Below are 8,518 nucleotides of genomic sequence, written 5' to 3'. Positions count from 1 at the left end.
CCTCTGCACAGCTTTGTTTGCAGTCTAACACTCAAAGCCATGGGATTACATGAACAACTATTGCTTTGATTATCTGCAACTTCACTGATAATGTAATATCTTTCCTCTTCAAACTCTTACCCACATTTGCCATAGTCTTCCTTCCTAGAGGCAAGCATCTTTTAACTTAATTGTTTCAATTACCATCTGCAAACATCTTTAAGTCCAGTAAAATCAAATCTGTCACTACTTCTAATTTTCCCTATTTCCAAAGAATTGGTAGGGTAAGATGACATACTTTAAGTTTTTTAGCTTTTTTTTATGTTGAGCAGCAAGCCAGCTTTTCATTTTTTACTTTCACCTTCAAAAGGTTCTTAAAATTGTTTCTCAGTTTTAGCAACCAGAGTGGTGCCATCTATATAACACAGGTTAATATTTCACCAGGCAATTTTGATTCCAACATCTAGTTTATCTAACCCAGCATCCCACATGCTATATCTGGTGTATAAATTAAATAAGCGGAGTGCCAAGCTTTGTCTTGTCTTACACAGTTAGAAGCACTGATCCATTCAGTTATTCCACGGTGATTTCTGACTGCTCCTTCTTCCATAAACAGATTCCTCAGGAGGCAAAGAAGATGACCTAGCATCTCCATTTCTCTGAGTCTGACACAGTTGTTACAGGTTCCCATGGACAAACACTTCACAGATGTCAGTAAAGCACAAGTAAATATTTTTCTGGAACTCCCTTGCCTTTTCTTTTATCCAGCAGATGTTAGGAATCTGATCTTTGGTGCATCTGCCCCTTCAAATCAAGCTTATACATCCGGCAGTTTTTGGTCCATATATTGCTGGATTCTTGCTTACAGGATTTTGAGTATTACCTTACAAGCATGTAAAACAAGTGCAATTTGTCTCATAATATGAGCAATTTTTAGTACCGCCCTTTTAGGGACTAAAATATAACCTGACCTTTTCTATCCCAATGGCCACTGTTGTGTTTCCCAAATTTGCTAGCAATTCCAAGGCACACTCCTTGTATTTTACACATTTGCTGATAATTTCAGGGAACATTATGTGGTGCAGCGGTTAGCATTGCTGCCTCACAGCAAGAGGTTCTCCGGTTCGATCCTCAGCTGGGGTGCCTTCTGTGTGGAGTCTGCATGTCCTCCCTGTGGTTGCGTGGGTTTCCTCCGGGTGCTCCAGTTTCCTCCCACATCCCAAAGACATGCTGTAGGTCAATTGGACACTCTAAATTAGCCCTAGGTGTGAATGTGTGCATGTGTGTGCCTTCTGTGGAAGGTTGGGCGCCGGGCTGGCAACTCGACACCGTAAAACTCCACTACCAATCATGAGCGGACAGGTGATCCACTGTGGTGACCCCTAACCGGGAAAAGCTGAAAGAAGAAGACTCTATAATTAGTATCATCTTGTAGAATATAGCAAAAACCAATCACATCAGTGTGGTATATTGAAGATTTACCCATAGTTGGTGTGGTTTAGTTATGAGGGCAAATCCCGAGTGATTAAATAAAGCCAACCATGGATAAATCTTCAATATACCACACCACTGAGTTGGTTATTGCTATTATACAATAACATTATTTAATAAAAAAAAAAATACTTGCTTTTCTATAATGTCTTTGTATAATGGCACCTTAGTGTTCTTCTGCTGCATATTCTTTTGCTTTTTTTGATGTACTGTGCATGCATATAGGACCATCTAGAGTCTGTGCTGCTGCCCGCAACTCCTCTCATTTAGGTGAGTTTGAGATGGCAACATTCAGCATGTTTTTTCAGAGGTGGAAGGAATCTCACAGAGACACAAGTCAGAACTGAAGCTTGTACTTTGTGCATGGGAGGCAAAGACCTTAATCATTATGCCAACTGGTCCTCTAAATACTAGTAATCATTAAGCATAATTATAACCTACATTCTACCATATCAGAAACCCATAATAAAACTGCACATTAATTCATATTTGCACCTGTCCCTACTGCAACATTAAAAAATATTTATTAAAACTAAACCTGACAACCCTGGCATACCTAAAATTTGCTGCTACTTCCATAGCATTCCCCATCTCTACCCTAATCAACAGATCCATACATGAAAACTATGTCCCAACAATCTGGAAAAAATCATTCATAATCCCCTTCCCTGAAGGCAGCAACCCAACAGACCTGACTAATTACCAACCAATTGTGATTCTAGCATCGCTATCCAAAGTTTTGGAAAGATGTTTACACTTCTAACTAATCAAATTCCTTAATGACCACAACTTACTTTCTCCAACACATCATGGTTTTGGGCTATATCACACACTATAGCTGCTGTCCTCAGCTTTACCACCACTATCAATCAATGTAGAAATAATGGGGACCCAGTCTCATCTATTTTTCTTATCATGTCATATAGCCTTTGACATGGTATCACATCAAAAAATTGTTATATGAACTAGCATTCTGTCTAGTATTCAGAATGAGATAGTGAAATAAATGTGTACTCATTTCTAAAAAGCAGTCCTTCTAACAGTTTCACAATACTTAATAAAAATTAATAGAAATTACCGTCGGTACTTCAGGTACACAATACATATATGGCTGCTATTCTACCCTTTTGACTCATTACATCCAAGTGACACCTCCACATGCGTCTGCAGGTAAATCCTACTGATGCCTCTAGGAATCAAATATTACTTGTTCATACTTCCATCAATAATTCCAAAACCATGTTATGCACAAGGTTTTAAAAAAAATTCATCTTAAAGCTTACAAAATGGCAAAGTAAACTACATTAATATTTCCGGTTCCTATTACGTTGCGAAGTTTTACAACCTCGAACGTCATATGGTCAAACCCATATGTTCGAAGTTGTAAAACTTTGACAATGTTAAAAAAAAAAGAAAAAAAGAAAAAACTTACCGGACTGTTGGCAAGCCCCTCTGCACCCACTACACCCCCCGCTCTTTAAATATACCAACTTGGAGACTGCATTACAATCCAGTATGGTGCGGAAAGGAAAGATTTCCTTTACTACACTGTAGTGTGATCTCGGAGTTGGGGGTGCAGGGGGGCTTGCCCCCCCTGCTTACAACCATTAGGAAACTTTTTCCTTTTTTATTTTTTATTTTTTTCTTTACGTTGTCGAAATTTTACAACTTCGAACATTTGGTTTCGACCATATGACGTTCAAAGTTGTGAAACTTCAACAATGTAATAGGAACTGTAATATTTCACCTCTGTTAGTGCAAGTAAAGAAATATTAAGTGTTGCTTTTATGATGTTAATTTATATAGATACAATTTTCACAATTTTCTAAATATCTCAACAACCAAGTAACACAGACAAAACTCCTTAGCCTCATGTGAAAGCTCTCAGCTAGCTGAATAAAATGCCGCTGACAGTATGTGTGTAACTTGTGGGGTTGCTGAGATATTGTAGGTTGTTTACAAAATATTACAAACATAATAGTTACTGTGTTTACTGTGATTTATAAAATTCAATTTAAGACCAAGAACCTAAAGAATACTACCACTATAAAAATAGTTTGTGCTGAAGGGTTTGCCATTTATACTACTTTCATAACACCTATGGTTCCAGAGATATGAACATTTGTTTAATATGTGAGGACATAATTTGATTCTGTCAAAAGCTTAGGCTCTGCCCATTGGAAGTTAACATGCAAACTTCCTGAGCTTTATTGGAGTGAATGAGTTAATGCATGATTTGGACCTTAGTACATTGTACTTCTCAGAACTACAAAGAGAGGCCATAGTATATTTGCAGTGAAAGAACATTTTCTTTGGTGAAATTTGTATAATTTTTATTCTTAACTTAATTACAAATTAACACATATGCATTATGGATATGTGTTGTATACCCATCTAAATAGAAGTTATGTAACCACCTGTAATGTAAACTAAAGAGGGTGTTAAAAAAGCATAATGCAACCATGAATTAATAAATAGCTCAATACCTTTGGCATGACATGGCTCAACAAGGATAAGGCATGCATGAATTCTAGCATAACATAGTCATGACTGAGGCAGTGCTGCATAATGAAAATCACAGCCATTGCAATGGCAGTAACTGTGTTGTTGGAGCAAGACTGTTATAAGCTATCATGTGACCAACGGAAAGCTTTAGGCAAGTAGCATGACCGATGTTATGTACAGTCACATGTGCACTGACTCACCCCATAACTGAGACACAAGGACTGCTATCTACCCAGATAAAAGCACCAGAACAAAGTGAAAACTCATTCTCTCTTATAAATGAGGAGGAGAGGGGGAAATAGTAGAGGAAGAAATGGGGAGCATCAAGAAGAGGAACATACGCATTAGGACAACAGGAAGGAAAGATAGGTATGGGTGATGGTATACTTTTCTGTGGGTTGAGGTACTTTATTAAAGGAGGGTAGAGAGGGAAGAAAGAAAGTGTAAAATGTGGGTAGGATGGAAGATAAAGTGAAAGTAGCCGAAGTAGACAAACATATAATGCAGGCAAAGACAGAGAGGTGAGGTAGTAACATATAGCAAGGTGACAGCAATGGAGAGTTGTGGACTGGCAGAGAGTAGACAACTGGTAATGGGCAGGACTGGACTACAGACAGGGATTAAGACTGACACAACAAGATGGAGAGCATAGTGATGTAAGTAGAGGTGAGGAAGGCCTGGCAGACCAGCACACAGGGGACCTCCACCCAGAGATGTCAGTCACTCATTGGTGGGCAGTGTCTCTTTTACCAAATGAATGGGGTTGGCTGGTCATAAGACTCTGTGAGCCACACAAGAAGACACTCTGGGTTTTTAGTGTAGGCATCCAGCTGCTTTGTCTACCTCAGTCCTCACCAGCTGCTGCACTTTCTACTGAGTGACCCAGAAAAGCCTGCCCACACTCCTTTCAAATGAGGACCCCTGGAACCCTCACGATAATTATCCACAAAGTCCACTAGTGACCAACCCTAGTTACTTTTCATAAGGTGACACATGGTGACATAGTCAACCTGCAGAAAAATAGGTCTGGGGACTCCTGGGGACCCAGCAGTAGGCATTGTGACCACCACCTGATACCTGCCTGCACCATGAATGATGCTGTATAAAAAGCAAATAAATAGTACCAACAAACAGCAAAGCAGAAAAAGACAATAAAGGAGGAAAACAACAAGGAACATTGACAAAAATACAACAGAATAGTAATGTACCATACACTACACTTAGCCCACCATCTAGAAAGTCTGTCTTTGACAGGCCATCCAGTTCTTCTGTATCTCTTGGGCTGCTGGAAAAGGTAACAGCATGTCCCAGACAACAGAAAGCAATTGGTGATGCTAGGCCTAACGAGCAGTGCTCAATGAAGAACATAATTTTTATAACAATAAGGTGGCTTCCACTCTCTTACCTCTTCTTCTCATGGCAGAGAAGGTCTAGGTGGTACTTCTCTGCATGTCACTATATTTCTGTCAGCACTCTCTGCCAAAGTGAGTGATGCCAGTGGCATCACTCAGCACCCTAACAAGCTGGTACCAGGCATCAGTTATATGTACATATATAAACCAAGCCTTCATACTCCCCTAATAGGTGCTCCATATGGGCTCTATGCAGCGGGTGAAGGAAAGTTTTACACTCCTTGCTGCACCATGTGGGAGAAATTCCAAACTCAAGGTCTGTTGAGGCCATGTCCATCCTCTATGTCTAATACAGGAAATAAATGGTAGCCTGGTGGGCACATCCACAAATACTGTATATCACATGATGTACCTCAGCCGACCATATTATCTTTTGATGTACATTAACAGCAACAGTATAATGCAAGTGATCAGAAGAATGGCACAAAGTGACAATAACTTGGCTAGGTTTCCCAGAGATGGAGTATAACTTATCTCTCAGCCTGGGAATGGACAGATACAAGCATCATATTACAGACTATGGCTGATAATGCATCACATTATAGTATAATTCTGTAATAAGTACACAAAATTATCTCATTAGCATAATTAATGTGCTATGAAGCCTATTTTTAAGTCAATTAAAACCCTGGACACCATATTTCAGGAGACAGTGTTACAGTGAGCATCTTATAATCGATAACACAGTATACTACCATATAGGTAGGCTGACAGCAGACAGAACTACTGGTAATGGACCTCAGGACTGCAGTGACCACACAAGAGTGCACAGAAGCAACAGGGGTAGTAAAATAGCAGACAAATATTTTGAGTAATGCTGCACAGGGCATAAAGGGGAGACTGACATGCTGGAGGTTTTAACCCAAAAGGGTACAAAGACAAGGAAGGACAGAATGCAGTCCTGCTGAGGGGGCACAACAAGACAGAACACAGGGAACATGATCAGGCCTGGTCACTATCCTGCTGTGTAGGTGTTGCAACAGGTTCAAAAGACAGCAAGCAGGCAAGCACAGTCATGTACATATACACACCCATACACACACACACACACACACACACACACACACACACACACACACACGCACGCACGCACGCACGCACACACACACACACACACATGCACACATGCACACACACACATACACACACACACACACACACACACACACACACACACACACACACACACACACACACACACACAGTAATCCACATACAGTATGTAATCCACAGTTGTGCACATCTTGTCATTGGACCAAAAGAGGAGTAACAGATGGAATCTTCAGCGCACAGGAGATGAAGGTGATAAAAAAGGCCCTACATACTGTACACATGGCATGCACATCTTTGAAACCAGTAAAGGACATATGGCCTTCCATTACTAGGTGTAGCAGACACAGGTGTATAATATCAATACAGTTATAGCTATAATAAAACAATAGCACATCTGCATTGCAAGATCACTGACATGTTACTACATGCCAAGACCAAGGCACAGGAAACTGTAAGAGACAGGTTGATCACTAGAGGTGGACCACCAATACACAGGTGTCATAAGGAGATGGAGGAATTCCTGGCAACTGTCACTAGTGAAAGTGAAAAAACACTTATACCTGATGTTGGCTTGGGTAAGGTAATTGGAGATGCTGCATTACATTATTGTTGTTGCTGATGAGGTTGCGTGCCTACTTATATTATAGTTGTTGACATTGCATGCTGGTCTGATGGCAACTGCACAAGGATCGGCAGGAGATGCTCCAAGTGAGTAGTGATACCTACCATTACTGTAGGACATGCAACGGTGAATGATTTACTTAAAGACATATGCATATCTGTCATCCAGGAAATCAGGTCTACAACACTGAAATCCTGCATTGAGAGGGTATACGTGCCCATATGTGTGCAATTTTTATGTAGCAGCCTGTGTGAAACATGGTGGTTGGAGGCTCAATTATAATACAGCATTGCCACAGTTATGTTATTTGAATACATTCACAAGTTAAACTGGGAGAGGATCCACCACAACAGTTAGAACATACCTGATGTCAATGAGTCACATGTGACTAGCAAAGATGGCACTATGCACATGGCACAGTGTGATGACACAGAAGCACTGTCAGCAATGCTAACAGTGAAGGACATGCTCCCATCACCCTCAGCTTAGATAATGGTGGAGGTACAAGATAAATCTATGGTATCATCTCTGTTCAATGAAGGACATCATGTCCATGTCAGCTCCACCCCTGCTACGACAAGTTATTTCACCTATCTGCTCTCAAATACATAAACTGCCATACAACAAACCATATCAATGATCACTTAACATTCACAATGTTATTTTCCATTGCATTCATACATGGTATGCCCAGAAAACAGCTACTTTTTAAAAAATATTTAAATCTTTAAGTAAAGATACAGGCATACAATTTTGTAACAAAACTTGAGTACCAAAGAAAATCACACTTAAAAGACACCCACTTTCTGTGTACATCTCTGGCACTTGAGTGCGATAAAAGTAAAATAAGTAATGGTCACAGTAATGTACTTCGACTTGCTGTTCTTAGACTCATATTCTCTGTCCCCTGAAAGTCATATTAATAGTTAACAGTAGTACAGAAATCGATCTTTGCTTTTACACTCAGGTTGCGCCTCTAAAACAATGATAACCTCTTTGTGTGGACATCTCTGATGTTTGATTGTGCTGAAAATGAAATAAATAATTGGCATAGTAATAAATTTCAATTTGTTGTTCTCAGACATATACATTGTCTCACAACAATCAATATCAGTGATCCCTTAACAATGAGTGAGTAATTGTCCTTTGCTTTAAACACATCCTGTATCTCCATCAAACACAGCCAATTTCTGTATAGACCTCTGATTTTTAACTGTGATGAAAGTGAAATGACTCATAGGTTCATAGGTTCATAGGTTGGTACTAGGCTATCAGCCCTAGGGCCTATACAAGCCTAGCCATAACAATTACCTGGCTATTTCTTCCCACACTATTTATTTCCCTGGACCCCTGCCTAGCAGGGCAACTGACGGGATCCCCGGGGTGAATTTCCTTTCTCCCATCCAATTGTCAAGGTTCCTTTTGAAGAGGGCCAAAGAGGCACTCTGCTTGACAT

Source organism: Protopterus annectens, chromosome 17.part0 (assembly GCF_019279795.1).
Source record: "Protopterus annectens isolate FY-2018-M chromosome 17.part0, PAN1.0, whole genome shotgun sequence".
NCBI lineage: Eukaryota > Metazoa > Chordata > Ceratodontiformes > Protopteridae > Protopterus > Protopterus annectens.
The sequence above is the reverse complement of the archived record's forward strand: the minus strand, read 5'-3'. Positions refer to the sequence as shown.